The following is a 16,841-nucleotide window of genomic DNA, read 5'->3' as shown; positions in this document are numbered from 1 at the left end:
TCTTTGAAGACCTTTTCCTGTATATCAACAAGAACTGCCAGGCCAGGTCTCATACACAAAGGGTAAGAATGAGAGCCATAGACCCACCTTTATTATTGATATCTTGGGTTCTTGAAAATCATGCTTTTGTCAGTTCTCTTAGCAGTTGAGAACTCCTTTGGTCATGCTATCTGATGCAGACAAAAGGGGAGGAGACTAAGAGTATTCCTTTATTAAATAAAGAATAAAGTAAATGAAGATGTAATCAAGGGGTGAAGTTTAGTGAACCCTGGAATGCTGATCAATGGGATTCAAGGCGTGAATCTGGATAAATTATAAAGACTTATGTAACTAGCTTAACTTGGGCTTGTGCTGGCTAAGAGACCAAGTTACCTTTCTGTAAAAGACAAAGTAAAACTCTTTTTTTTCTAAATTCACTCATGGCAAGATAGAATTCTTGGTTATTTATAACAGTATAAACACCCATATCCGAAACTCAGTAATCATATCTCATGTGGACTTTCCTAGGTACACACATACCCTGGGTGATTGTATTTGTTGAACCTTCTAATGTCTAATTCTCTCTCTGTCTCTCTCTCTGTCTCTCTCTGTCTCTCTCTGTCTCTCTGTCTCTCTCTCTCTCTCTCTCTCTCTTTATATTTATACATATATACATAAATATATGCATATTTCTATATATGTATGTATGTATGCATATCCCTCTCTCCCTCTGTTTGTGTGTATACGTGTATAGCTAGCTTTGAATAGCCTTAGGGCAATATTATGAGAGTCACAAGGAGTCTAAGAGGTGAGGTTGATCAGCCACTTTCCTTATTTTGGACACTGAGTAATAGGGACAGGTTTCAGATGGGGTTTTGGGGGGAGGAGGGGCAGTAAGGAAATGTCTTAATCTTGAGGTTGTAACTTGTTAACATTGTTTTCTCAGGAGCCCCCCAAAATTGGGTGTATTTCCATGGGGATGTTTTCCTGTAGTTAACTCATCAGACCATGTTGGTAGAGCCAAGAGGTGCTGGAGGTCTCTAGTCAATATTATCAGAATATCTAGGTGTAGAGGGAGACTTCTAACATAGGGGAATTGTGTGCGTGTGTTCATCCTTCGTTGCCAAAAAAAGACCATGCCATCAGAAAAATGATGACATGACTTGCACTTGACTTTGTTTTGAGTGAGGGAGGGCTGTTCAGGTCACCAGCCTCACTTCTACTCCTGAACCATCTGAATCTAGCGGCCAGATATTCATCAGGATGATTGGACATGATCCAGTATGAGGCAATTGGGGTTAAGTGACTTGGCCAAGGTCACACAGCTAGTGAGTGTCAAGTGTCTGAGGTGAGATTTGAACTCAGGTCCTCCTGACTCCTGCCCTGGTGCTCTATCCACTGCTCCACCTAGCTGCCCCAACGTAGGGGAATTATCCTGTTGTTGAATAACATACATACAGAAGAGCTGTCTATTTATACAGTCCTGTAGCTCCCTTTCTTTGACTTCTAAGGTTACCTTTAACCTTTCTAAGGTTACTTTTTCTGGGAAGATGTTTTCCTCAAACTCAAAGGTCATAGGTTTTATTCATTTCCTCTACATTCCCTCCTCCTTTCTCCAGTCCCCTCCTTTCCCTCTTCCTGGCATCTGTATGATTCATAGAAAATGTAGCATCCTTTCAAGTGGTCATAATTCCTTGCCTCTTCCAAGTATTTTTGCTTGTTCTTTGATTAAAAAACAGAACAGACTTTTCCAGGAGCACAAGGAAAGGCCCTGGGACCTGTTATTTTTTTCTGTGTCAGTCTATTAAAGAAGAAAACACATCCTCCCTCCCATCTGCCCCTTTGGCTCTTTTTTGCAGTCATATTTCAGGAGCTAAATGGAGTCAGACCTGACCAGCATTTGAATAAAAGGCCCTGAGAAAAGTGTTGGGGGAAGTCAGATGAGAGTCTGGGGAATAAGTGTCCTCCTTCTTACAATCATATTTGGTTGTGGTGCCAAGCAAAGGGCATGGTTCATTTAACATGTGGCCATTGCAGAATCTTGAAGATAAAGTAGTTTTCACTGAGGTTTGGCTTGTGTAACTTTGCCTTCAAATCTGCTCTTTATCCTGACTCTACTATTTGTCTGTGGTGCTGCCATTTACTTAGTCTTCCACATTCAAAACCTTGACATTTTCTCTCCCCATCTCTTTTATGCAATCAATGATCACATCCTGCCAGTTCTGCTCTCCAGCATTTCTTAAATCTATCCTCTCTCTATTCTTACTGCCACCATTTAGTTACATGCCTTCATTTCCACCATCCTGATGCTAAAAAGGTTTTCTGACCTCCTCTTTTTCCCTTTCTCATTCTTCATTCAATTACCAGAATAAATTTTCTTTTAAAAAATGTTTTTATTTATATATATTTTTGTATCACCAAAATTTTCCCATTCTCTTCCCAGAAAACCATTCCATAAAACAAATAATTTAAAAAAAAAAAAACAGAAAAAGAAGCAGAAAAAAATCAGCACAGTTGATAAATATATTGAAAAAGTCTCAAAATATGTGCAATGTCCCACCTTTCCAGAGAGGTAAAGTGGGTATATCTTCTCATTCTTTCTTTTGTGTTATGCTTATTTTTTGTAATTTTTCAAAATTTTCTTTTTTTATGGTTCTTTCCATATGTCATTTCCTAGGCTCTATTTACATCGCTTAACATCAGTTCATTTAGATCTTTCTGTGCTTCTTTGTACTTACCACATTTGTCCCTTTATACATCACAGTAATATTCTATTCCATCTTTATTTAACCATTTCCCCAATCAATTGGCCTATCTTTTGTTTCTATTTCATTGTGATTGCCAAAAGCGTCACTCTAAATATTTTGGTATATATAGAGATTTTCTTTTTATCCATGATCTCCTTGGAGTATAAGCCTAGTAATAGAAAATCTGGTCAAAGGGTATGGACATGTTAGCCACTTTATTTGCTTTCCAATATGGTAGTACTGATTAACAACTCTACCAACAATGCACTAGTGTGTCAATTTCCACAACCCCTGCAACATTAATTCTTTTAACCTTTTGTCATCTTTGTGAATTTATTGGGTGTGAGGTGAAACTCAGATTTTTTTGATGTACATCTCTTATTATTATTGATTTTGAGCATTCTTTCATATGGTTCAAAGTTGTTAATAGTTTGCAATTCTTTTGGGAAATATTTGTTGATATTTTTGACCACTTAAACTAATGGAGGATACTTTTGGATACAGAGAGAAAGAGACAGGGAGATAGAAAGATGGAGAGAGAGAAACAGAGAGAGAAAGTTTGTGTGTTCGTATACACATACAAAACTCATTAAAACAAAATATACATACATTATAATGCATGTCTATATCTTAATCATTTGTATATCTTGGATAACAAACCCTTGGAGAAAAGTGATACAATGACTTTTTTTTTGCGATTGACTGTTTCCTTCTTATCATAGGTGTATTAATTTTGGCTGTACAGAGGCTTTACAGATTTATGTCATTAAAGTTATCTATTTTGTCTTCAGTTGGGATGTGTGGGGGGTTGCGAAGGACTAGCGCCTTTGGTGTGAGAGCTTGCCAAACCCTTTTCAGGGCTGCTCATCCCCCTTTGGTGTTTACCTGTCACCCAACTCTCACCTGTGAGTCTAAGAACCTGTAGTATGAACAACAGACACACCCTTGTAAAAACATCTTGACAAACAGGCTAAACCAGGTTGAGGGTAACCAACAGACCTTAAACTCATTAGTGAGTTAGGGGGATGTCTATCCCAAGCATGTGAGGACCTTCCCTAGAAGAATGGGTAGATGAGAACAATTTGTTACAAGAGCCATAAAGGCAACTGAAGCAGGCACTGCAGATCTCTTAGAGCTTGGTCAGACATTGAAAACACCAAGGTTGCATCCAAAACACCCATTGCATCCTGGGTCATCATCAATCATCCTGACTTTTCTCTTACTACTGGACTTCAATGACACTGGAAGAGAGAGTAAGGCTTTGTGTAACTCTTCCTCACTTAAATTCAATTCACCTGCAAGTTCAGACATCACCCATGATGTCATAGGGACTCTTCAAAAACAAAGGATAAATGACAACTTGGCATCCCTTCTACCCCTTATTTTGTTAAGAATAGCTCTCCCCATAACTATGAAAGCTATGTCAGCTTCCCCTCTAACTTTTTCATAGTATGATTTTTAATATTAATATTGTCTATCTATTAGAATATATTATGGAATACAGTATTGGCCTGAGCCTGCTTTCTCCCAGACTGCTTTCCAGATTGCCAGTTTTTAACATGTAAGGAGTTATTTTCTAAGTAATTTATATTTTCTGCTTTATTAAATGCTGGGTTATTGAGTTCCATTGTCTCTGATTCCCTTGACTGGTCTATTCCATTGATCTTTCTCTCTATTTTTAAATCGTACCAGACAGTTTTGATAATTTCTGCCTTTTAATACTATGTAGATAGAAGTCTGCAAGCGCTATTCCCCACCTTTGTTTTTATTATTTCTCTTGTCATCCAGAATCATTTATTTTTCTAAATGAATTTTGGCATTTTATTGATTTCTATAATGTATCCTTTTGATAATTGGATTGTAACAGCTTTAAAAATGTAAATCAATTTTAGTAATATTGGCCTTTTTATTTATTGGCAGGGTCCAGCCATAAGCACTGAATATTTCTCCAACTACTTAAGTTGCTCTTAATTTCCTTAAGGAGTACTTTGTAATTGAATTTATACAAATGTTTTGTGTGCTTTGGTAAATTGATTACCAAATATTTTATGCATTTTATAGTTATTTGGAATGGTATTTCATTTTCTATTATTGCCTCTTGGATTTTGTTATTCTTTTGTTGTTGTTATTGCTAGTGTTATTGTTGTCTTTAATTGCTATATTTATCTATCTTTCTTGTATTTTTGTTTCCTGGGGTGATTGAAAAGCAAATAATTTGTTTGGGTCTGGTTTTCTTTGAAGGAAGGCTTCTAACACCCTCTTTTTAGTTGAACATCTTTTTTCATTTATGGTTAGGCTCAGCTTTGCAAATGGACACTTTGGGTTGTATCTTGCACTCCTTTGTTCTTTGGAATACGTTATTCCATTCCTTCCTGTGGTTTCTGGTAGGTACAAAATAGTCTTATATTATTTAAATTCCCTTTCCTTTATACTTGGAGATCTTTCTCCTGGTTAGTTGCAGAATTTGTTGTTTATCATCAGAATTATAAAATGGAATTACTATATCTTAGAGTTTGCAGCATAAGGTTCTTTTCTTGAAATTATCTGTGGATTTTTTTGATTGGCTCTTTGTTTTCTGTGCTCAAAAGTTCTGAACAGTTTCCTTGTATTATTTCTTGCATTATAGTATTCAGATTATTTGAATTGTTGCTTTTCTGGGAGACCTATAATCTCCTTCAGTTATCTCTATACACCTTAATGTTCATTTTTTTTTTGTTTCTCTCCTTTCAGATTGTCCTTCATTTCCATGTATTTACATTCCCAATCAGTTATTCTCTCTTTTGTTTCTTTGTTGAGATTTTATACTATGGTTTCAGTTGTTTTGTTTTTTTTAATTTGCCAATTACTTCTGATGTGCGAGCCATAGATTCTGCTCTTACAATTTTTATTTCTATCTTTAGCTAGTCAGAAATATCTTCCTATGTTTCCATACTCTCCTTGGAATTCACAGAATCCTATGATTCATTAGGTATTGATTAATTTTCTTTTGTTATTTATTCATAAATGTCTAGACATGATTACCTGATCTACATTCTTTTCTGTTATTAATATCTTTCCTGTTGGTCTATCTGCTTGTGTTCAAGGTTTTCATATGTTTTCTTCCACCTGAGATGCTTGATAACTTAAGGTATGTTTTTTCCCCTTTACATTTCCCTATTATTCACTTTCTAACTTTGATTCACATTTTTTTTTGAGACTGGACCTCAAACTGATCTTAACCTCCTCACACAATGGTCAATTCCCATTTCATCAGCCTTTTTCTATGTATGACCCTGTGCAAGTCAATTAACCCCTGTTTGCCTCAGTTCCTCAACTATAAAATGGGGACACATTGGAGAAGGAAGAAGCAAAGCACTCCAGTAACTTTACCAAGAAAACTCCATAGACATTGTCTGTATAGATTCAGATAGGACTGAACAACAACAAGCTGTTAATCAGGTTTTTGCTTCAATGGAATTATTGATGACAAAGGGTAGAATCAGTCAAAATTGCTTAAATTCTTGTGCATAATTCCTATAGGGTAGATTGGAGAGATTGTGAGGACTGAAGAAAGTGTCTAGTCATCCATCTTTTGGTCATGAGAACCAGAAGAAGAATAATCTTTTTTATGAATAGGTCAAGGCATATCTCTCCACTTAAAAATCTTCTGTACTTCTATTGCCTATCAAATACATTGTGAACCCCTTAGCCTGGCATTCAAGCCCCACCCCATAATCTAGCACTATATTTTTCCATCTTTTCTCACATTACTCCCCCACACACACTTTATTCTCTAATCAAACTATATTATTTTCTGGCTGTGAATGTATCTTTAGCTTTCCTACCTACCTTTATTCATAGGATGTATGGAATGTTCAGGAGGACTAACACCTTCAGAGTGAGGACTTGCTCAGCCCTTTTCAAGACTGCTCATCAACCTTTGGAGCTCACCTATCACTCAAATCTCTCCTGTGGATCTAAAAAGCTATAGTATTCCTAGCAGCCACACCTCTGGTAAACAGTCTAAGCAGAGGTGCTAAGTCTGGTTGAGGGTAACTATGAATTAGGGGGATGTCTACCCCAAATATGTAAAGACTTCCCCCAGTGGAATGGGTAGATGTGATCAATTTGTTCCAATGGCCATGAAAGCTACTAAAGCAGTCACTTGGACATTAAAGACACCAAGACCATCCACTGCATCCTGGACCATCACTAGTCATCTTGACTTTTGTGCTGACACTGGACTTCAATGACTCTGGAAGAGAGAGTGAGGCTTCTGACCTTGTGCAACTCTGTCTCATTTAAATTCAATTCATGCATGAATCAAGACATCACCCCATGATATCATCAGTCTTTTTCAAAAACGAAGGACAACAACGACCTTTATTCACCAAATTCCCTGTTCCTGGAACGTTCTCCCACCAAGAATGCTTTCTCTTTGTCTGTTGGTTTCTTACCTATCCTAATTGAATAGACATATAATCATTGATTTAGGCCTGGAAGAAACCTTAGATGTTCCCACATAGTTAAGCACCTTCATTTTGTAGATGAGGAAACAGGCTCAGAGTGATTAAGTGATTTTACCTATGATTATAGAGTGGCATAGGGAGGATTCAAACCCAGGTCTTCCTACTTCAAAACCAGAATATTGTTCCTTTTACTTACCACCTCCTATATTAAACCTTCCTTAATATCCTGGTCTATAAAGACTTATCCTCATCCAGCATCACATCGCATTTGATCTTACAACTTTCTACTACTTTGATCAGATATTATTGTGTACCATAGTTATTTATGTTCGTTTCTTTTTTTCCTACTGGACTAAAAGCTCTGAAAGAATATTTCTCCTAGCCTTTGTATCTCCCCTAGCCTAGAATAGTATCCCACACACACTTTATAAATGTTTTCTGGATAACAAAAGATAGGTACTGGTTTAGCATACACATGCAGGTTCAATCTGAACTTTTATTTGCATATTTAGACATTTTTGCTTTTTTCAGCTTATTGTGTAGGGTTTTCCTACAACTTTAATCAAAGGGTTGCAACATTGACTTACTGGATGAAGAGCAGTCACCTTCTATCTCAGAAAAAGTTGGAAGTTAAGCAATAAAAGAAATCATTCCAGTGTGTGGATACTTTAAAAGCCCCTCATGGAACAATGGGTCAGTGCTAAATCCTCTGTCCAGTAGAGATCCTGCTCAGGGGAATGGGGAGGGCTTCTCTGGGATGACAGAAATAAAGACAAGGAAAGATGTCAGCATTCCTCAAAGCATATGCCTTTTTCCTATTCAGCCTTCTATCCTCTGTGTTTCTGGCATTCATGCTTCTATTTTCCTCCCTATCCTCTCCTTGTTTTTCTTTTTTAAAATCTTCCTCCCCTCCCCTCCCCTCCTTCCCTTTCATAGAGCTTTCCTCACAACTTCATGCTGATCTATAAGCCAAATAAACAAATTTTCCTGTTCTCCTCCCATTCCTTGACAACAGCCAGAAAATCAGCCAGATCCAACCAGCCTGGCATCTTCTAAGAGGTCATTGTTCCAAATGCTATTTGGGGAGCACAGAACAAGAAAGAGATGCAAAGCTACAAGGCTTTAGATATAATCCACAGCCTCCTTACTAGCTAACAGACAAGGCAACCAAACCTCCCTTTAGCACAGAGAACCAAAGCCTGCTTAGTTTCTGACACTTCTCTCCCTCTCACTAGCTGTTACTATCTGCTCCCTCCCTCATTAGCTAATCTCTCTTAACTGAGCAAGCTTCCTTTTGAGCCACGGTTGGCAGGTGCTGCCTTTTTAGAGCCCATATTTTCACAATGAGCATCCACAGGCTGTGCAGCTTCATTTTGAAAGGGCCACCAAACCCTGACAGGCAAGGCTGTGGTATGTGCTTTGTTCTGAGCACAAATGTTCAGGGGAGCATCATGAGCCATATTTATTCTGAATTCATATGCACAGCTACACAAATCCTCTTGGCCAGCTTGCTAGTACTTTACCAAGGCTACCTCTTATGCTTAAATGGAGTCTCACCTCTTTTCACTTTCCTGTTTAGTCCATTTTTCTCTTTCAGAACCATCGCCATCATCACTGTTCCCTTCCCCACTCTCATTGTTAAGCTAATGTCCTCTTCGAAGAAATGAAATAGACAAGTCACTAAAAGCTTAGTTTGGGTGTTAGGGATACAGATCTCAATTGGCCCCTCTGCCCCCAGAGTCATTTTTACCTACAAGGGGCTAATGCTTGAAACTCCACCATTATAAATTAGTCCCTTTAAGTAAAGACATTTCCCCTTATTAAAATATAGAGTCCTCTGAGAAATACTAACCTATTAAGCTATTCTCAGACACAAGCACTTCAGAATGAATTTATGAGCTATTTTCCAACAATAACAAACACATGAGGACAGGATTTACTAGAGAGAATGGAGGAGAGCATAGAATTATAAGATTTTAGAGTTGGAAGTTACCTGAGAAAGCATCTAATCTAAGCCTTTCAATTTGCCTTTGACCTTAAATGAACTTCTGAAAAAGAAACTATAGGGTGGACACATCAGAGGCAGCCTCTATCTGGCTGAGAAAAAAAGACAAAAAGGCAGCTGAGAAAGGAGAAGATGTACTGGAGAAAGTGGGGGTCTGGGAGAAGGTTATATGACTGCATGTTGAATTATCTGAGCAGAGAGCTAAATAATGACTGATTGTCATTGAACTTCAAATGGCGAGTCTAGAATCCAAGATGTTCTGGACAACAGGGTAGAGAAAAGCCTGGACTAAACTCATAAGTCAGTGGTACCTGGGTGCAAGCCAGGAGGAAGGGAGAAAGTGACTTGAATGCCCTGGGGCTGGTAAGGAACTCCAATCTGGCAAATATCCCCACCCTTCTTCTTTCCTTCCTTCCATCAGAGAAGCTGTTTTCTTGTCAGTTAATCCATCACTTCCTGCTTTATCTTTCTAATTAAAGGAGAAGAGGTGAAAAACTATTTTTCCCTCAATTTGGGGTGAATTATTCTCTGTTTACTTTGAATGTCAATGTGATTTAAGTTGTACTTAATGATCATCAACCAAAACTGTTGTTTTTTTAATATGTCAAGCAAGATGTAGAGGGGAAATCAAAGCACTTAAAGTGATAGGAAACATTTTTCCTTCAGGGTCCAAGGGAGTGGGGTCCAGAGGCTGTTAGAAAGGAAAAGTCTATGCAAATTATTAGCAATTATATTAAAGATTATTTGAACCCTAGACTTATTTCCTTTATGATTCTAGTTTGAAACAAAGAAATTCGATGAGAAGAGCTACATCGTTGGGAAAACAGCTATTTCTTTCTGCCTAAGATTATGCTGGTGCAGCAGTCTATTGAGGAGGATGGAGAGGTGGCTGCCACTTTATTCAATGCATAAGCTTTTGTACAGTTGGGTGTACTAGTTGTCATTGCTTGGAGCTCCCTAGAGCTATGGGTCTCGCTCACATCCTCTCCCTAGAAAAATGAGAAAACTGAAGGTCATAGAACAGAAGTGGTTTGCTTAAGGTCATGCAGGTAGTTCATATTTTCCAATTCAATTATTTTTCTGCTACAATGTGCTACCTTCAGATCATAGAGCGTGGCCCTAAAAGCAAGCCTTAGTGGTACGGCCTTGAGTAGTGAAGTGGAAGTCAACTAGGTAGTTGAGAAAAGCACCATGGTAAAGAAGGAAAGTACTAAAAGGGTGAATACCAAAGAGAACATTTGCCTGATTCTTGATTTTTCTCAAGGCTGGACCCATCTTAATGAATCTTGGGGAAATATTCAAGGTAAAGAAAAACACGCCCTATGGTTTAGCCTGTTGTTCATTTATTTCGATCTTCTCTGACTCTTCATGACCCTATCTAGGATTTTCTTGGCAAAGATACTGAAGGGGTCTGTCATTTCCTTCTCTAACTCAGGGTCACACAGCTAGTAATTCTCTAAGGCCAGATTTGAACTCAGGAAGATCAGTCTTCCTGATTCCAGTCCCCACACTTTGCCACCTAGTTGCCCTGTCAGGTTTAACTGGGCTGGATTCTAAATAACTCAAACATCCTTTCCTTGAGAAGAATTTGTTTCTGATCCCATATGACATAAATAAACTAAATGTTAGGTTTAACACACTAGCCAACGCTCTAGTAAGAAAAATTTGTACTAGTATAAAAAAAATATTCTAGAATCATTACTGATTAGAGAAATGCAGATTAATACAACCTTGAGATATTATTTTATCCCTACAAGATTGGCTAAAATGATAGAAGGGGAAAGTGGCAAATGTTGGAAAAGATATGGATTCATTGTTGGTAGAATTGTAAAATGATCCAACCATTTTGGAGGCTCCATTTAAAAGAACTGGAGACAATATAAAATACTTGGGAGTCTACCTGCCAAAACAGGAACTATATGAACACAACTATAAAACACTTTTCACACAAATAAAGTCATATCTAAACAACTGGAAAAATATAATAAAATGACAGTTCTACCTAAATCTATTTATTCAGTGTCATATCGAACTATCAAAAATTATTTTATAGTGCTAGAAAAAATAAAATTCATCTGGAAGAACAAAAACTCAAGGACATCAAGGAAATCAATGAAAAAATGCCAAAAAAAAAAAAAAAACAGTGGTCCAAGCATGCTAGATCTCAAACTGTATTATAAAGCAATAATTATCAAAACAATCTGACACTGGATGAAAAAATAGAGTGGTGGATCGGTGGAATAGATTAGGTACAAATTACATTATAGTAAATGACCATAGTAATCCAGTACATGATAAACCAAGCTTTGATCCAAGCTTTTGGAACAAAAATTCATTAATTGACAAAAACTGCTGTGAAAGCTAGAAAACAGTATGGCAGAAACTAGATATAGACCAACACCAAGATAAGGTCAAAATGGGTACAGGATTTACACATAAAGGGTGATACCACAAGCAAATTAAGAAAGCATGGAACAAGTTTGTCTGTTGGTTTTATGGATAAGGGAAAATTTTAGGAATGAAGATATAAAGAGCATTACAAAATGTAAAACAGATAATTTTGGTTATATAAAATTTAAAAGTTTTTGCATAAAACAAAACCAATGCAACCAAAATTATAAGAAAAGCAGAAAACTGGGAGGTGGAAGGAATTTTGCAACAAGCATCTTTGATAAAGGCCTCATTTCTTAAATATATAGAGAATTGATTCAGTTTTATAAAAATACAAGTCATTTCCCAATTGATAAATGATCAAAGGATATGAACAGGCAGTTTTCACATAAAGAAATCAAAGCTATCTATGATCATATGAAAAAAATGTTCTAAATCACTATTGATCAGAGAAATGTAAATTAGAACAACTCTGAGGTACCACTTTACACTTATCAGAGTGGCTAATACAACCAAATAGGAAAATGTTGGCTTTTGGAGGGGATATGGGAAAGCTGGGACATTAATGCACTGTGATGGAGTTGTGAATTGATTTGACCATTGTGGAGAGCAATTTAGAACTATGCTCAAAGGGCTATAAAACCATGCATACCCTGTATCCAAAGACATCCAAAAATGGAAAAAGACCTATTTGTACAAAAATATTTATAGCAGCTCTTTTTTGTGGTGGCTAAGAATTGGACATCAAAGGGATGCCCATCAATTGGGGGATGGCTAAACAAGCTGTGGTATATGATTGTAATGAAATATTACTGTGCTGTAAGAAATTACAAGTAGGATGATTTCAGAAAAAACCTGCAAAGACTTACATGAATTGATGCATAGTGAAGTGAATAGAACCAGTAAATACAATATTGTTTGATAAAGAACTGTGAATAATTTAACTATTCTCAGCACTACAATGATCCAAGACAATTCCAATGGACTTTTAATAAAGCGTACTATCTACCTCCAGAGAAAGAATTGATATTGATTGAATACAGACTAAAGCATACTATTTTCCCCTATCTTTTATTTTTTATTTTATTTTTATTTAAATTTATTGTTTTTAATCTTTCTTTCATTTTCTTTTATTTTAGTCTTCTTTCACAAAATGGCTAATATAGAAACGTGTTACTTAATTGTACATGTAAAAAAGAATGAATAATGAAACATTTCCTCATGACAGAGAGATGGGATTACTGGGGAAGTATTGATATTGATATAAATTCTTCTTATATATATATACATATATATACACATATATATATGTATATATATGTACATGTATATATGCATATATATGTACACATACACACATATACAGAGAGAGAGAGAGAGAGAATCTGCAAATGGGTGTCACAATAAATAGAATACCAGGTCTGGAGTCAGAAAGACCTGAGTTTGAATCCATTCTCTGGCACTTACTAGCTATGAGTCTAGGCAAATCATTTAATCTCTGTCTGCCTCGGTTTCCTCAGTTATAAAATGTGATTAATACTAGCACTTATCTCCCAGGGTTGTTGTGTAGATTCAATAAGATAATAATTGTGAAGTACTTAGCATAGCTCCTTGAGCATAGTAAGTGCTACATAAATGTTAATTATTATCATATGAACATGCATATACACTCAAATATATAATCGCAGTATTGAGTGTTTTACTTTTGGTTTTACTGTTACAAGGGAAGATGCAATCTGAAGGGGAGTGGGACAGGGGATAATTCCAGGAATAATTGTGATGTAAAAATGAAATGATAATTATTTTTTGAATTTTAAAGATTTTATAAAAGAATTAATTAGTTTGAAGATGAGTCAGATAGGTTTAAAAGCAAAATCCTCCCCAGTCTCTACACTCTGCTACTCCTTTTATTTGGAGTGGTATTTAACAGACCGATGCTCATTCATATGCTTTATGCCATACTAGCCTCATTGGTGCTGGAAGGGCCCTAAAAGAATGTTAAGTCTCTTTTTTATAAAGGTAAGGGAACCGAGTCACAGAGCAACTGCCAACACTAGAAAGATCACTGGAAAAATAGCTAATGTTGCCCACTTGTATACAATTTCTTTTTCTTCCCCATCCCTAAAGCACTTTATCCCTTTCTTAAGATATTTACCTTACTTACATACCTCTTTTATTTCTTCTAACTGATGACAAGTTCCTTGAGGGTAGGACAATCTCATTCAGCCTTGTGTTCCTCACAGCACTTTCCAATCAGTCAATTAATAAATATTAAGTATTTACTATGTGCTGGCCACTGTGCTAAGCACCACAGATACAACAGGAGGCAAGACAGTCCCTACTATCAAGGAGTTCACAATTTAATGAAAGTGCCTTGTACCAAATACCAAAGTTTCAAATATTTGTTGAATTTTGATCAATCAATTCAAATAAAATCCCATTACTAAAAGCTATATGTCAGGAGCTTTTGGCCTCCAGCCTCAAACACTTTCACTCTTGATCCAGGCATCCAGAAGGACAGCAGTGAAGATATAATATGGGGTTATTTCCTTTATTCTTCTTAAGGGGATTGCCGATAATGGGAGCACACTCCTACAGTATTCCCTAAGCCTCGATGGGGCCAATCAATCCACATACAGCATTCTAGCTTGCACATTCCCTACTTATTGACCAGTGCTCACTTGATTTATAGAGAAGAAAACAAAGACGGCAATTTGTCAGCAATAGCCTCACAAATTTACATTAATTTCAGCAATAGTATGACGATTTAGCATAGCTCAGGTGCAGTATGCTGTTTACAGCTTAACTCAAATGTTTATATTGTTTTTATATTATAATATGATGCAAAAGTGTGGTGAGGTTGTTTATAAGCCACAAACCTAGAACTGGTAGATTGTTTATGGCCATGGATCCTGGAAACGAATTTCTTCAAAATAAAACAAATCCACCTTACATACACTATGGAAAGAGTCAGATTCTTTTTGCTAAAAGTAAAATGTGTCCCATTAAAAATTGTTCATTCATTTCAGTCAAGTCAAACTCTTTGTGACCCCATTTGGGATTTTCTTGGCAAAGACATTGGAGTGGTTTACCATTTCTTTCTCCAGTTCATTTTACATGTGAGGAAACTGAGGCAAACAGGATCAAATGACGTGCCCAGGGTCACACAGTATGTAAGTATCTGAGGCCAGATTTGAACTCACGAAGATGAGTCTTTTTGACTCCAGGTCCAGCACTCTATCCACTGCATCGTCTAAATGCCCACCCACTAAATGTTACCTGTAACGAGTGAACCGGTCCATTAACCTGAACGTAGACAATAAGGCAGAGCGGTATGGTGGAGAGCCTGTAGATTTGGAGTCAGAGCACCTGTGTGACCTTAGGCAAGTCATACTTCCCAAGCACTCACTTTCATCATCTACGAAAACACAAGTTTGGACAAAGATAATCAACAATTTCCAGCTCCAATCTATGTGACTTAGAGGAAATAAAAATTCTCATTGCAATGGTATCTGCTGGAAGGGGTTATAAGATTAGAACTGGAAAGAACCTCTTTAAGATTATCTAGTACAGCCATGTCAAGCTCAAATAGAAGCAGGGTTAGACTGCATATTGACTTAGAAAACTGCATATTAATAGTATCTATGTTTTATTGTATTTTTACTTCTTTTGTTAAAGATTTTCCAGTTACATTATAATCTGGTTGTGACCACATTCTAGAGTGTTATGGACCCTTGGGCTTCACATTTGATTCCTCTGATCTAGTATAAAACTGTACTCATTTTAAAAGTTAAGGAAACCAAAACCCAGAGAGGTTATGTTGTAGGCAGGTTCTAAAGCCAGCAGCCTCTTAGATCATATTTGATATTGGGAGGAAATGAGGCATACATGAGGCACTCAACAGAAAGCTTTACTTTGCCCTAGGGTTAGCACCTCTAGTATGAGGGCCTGCAAGCCCTTTTCAGGGCTACTCATATACCTTTAGTCTCTGCCTTTCATATAACCCTTACCTATGGTTCCAAAGAAGCTGTAGCACACACAGTGGCCACACCCCAGTAAAACCGTATTGGATGGAATAAATGGAGTGAACCACGTTGAGGGTAACTGATAAGCCTCAAACCCCTCAGTGAGTTAGGGGGATCTCTACCCCAGCAGAATGGGAAGATGAGAACAATTTGTTCCAATAGCTATAAACATTGAAAATATTTAGTGTGGGGGCATTTAGGTGGTACAGTGGATAGAGTGCTGGGCCTGGAGTCAAGAAGACTCATCTTCGTGTGTTCAAATCTAGCCTAGGCAGCATTGAAATAGGCACTGTGGAGCACTTAAAGTTTGGTCAGATGTGGAAAACACCAAGGTCATCCAATGCATTCTGGGCCATCCCAGTTGTCTTGACTTCTACCCTGCCTCTAGATGCCAATGACTCTGGAAAAGAGAGTGAGGCTGACAACATTATACAAATCTGTCTCACTTAAATCCAATTCACTCACAAACCAAGACATCATTGTCATTAGTCATCTTTGAAAACCAAAGGACATACAACGATGACTTTGTCCTAACCCAGCAAGGATGTGCAACAAGGACTCTTGCCTTCTCTGGATGAGGGCCCCCTCATCTCCATCTGGAAACACTGTGGTCAGTGAATCGTCAGGTTGTAGAGACTTCTGTAGTTTTCAGAACCCACCAAATCTAAGAGGCCCCAACTACAAGAAAGTGGGATCTTTCATGCCCTCAGACCAGCAAGCTGGAACCAGGCTGGTTGACTAGGGAAAGAAAGATGTGTCAAGGACAGGGAAAGTCTGCTGGTCCTACCACACCAAGCAAAGGTCCGATAGTGGCCAAGGCAGGTCCTCTAACAGTAACTCTAGCAACATTGTGTCTCCCACATCAGAAACTGTCCAGTCGTCAAAAATTAAGTACCTTGTCATGGATCTGAGCAAACAGTTGAGTTCATGCAGTCTACTTTCAGCAACCACTTCAGTGAAGTCCGGTTGTGGATGTTTATTGTGCGTGGCACTGGGTTGTATGCATGTGAGAGTGTGTATAGAGCCTTGAAATCCATTTCAGTAGTGCAGCTGCTTTATCAAGTCTTTTCCCCAGGAAGTGATTTAGCCTAATGATTGTGAACATCAATGATTTCTTCTTAATTGGGACAGCTTTCAGTGTAAATTCATCCTTAATGGTGGAGATTCATTTGGCAGGTGCCAAGTAGTGCTTAACCAAGTGCTAAATAGGTAGAAAATACTTAATTCTGGCCTTTCCTAGTTAGTT

This window comes from Notamacropus eugenii, chromosome 1 (assembly GCF_028372415.1).
Source record: "Notamacropus eugenii isolate mMacEug1 chromosome 1, mMacEug1.pri_v2, whole genome shotgun sequence".
Classification (NCBI taxonomy): Eukaryota; Metazoa; Chordata; class Mammalia; order Diprotodontia; family Macropodidae; genus Notamacropus; species Notamacropus eugenii.
Note: the sequence above shows the minus strand (reverse complement) of the source record.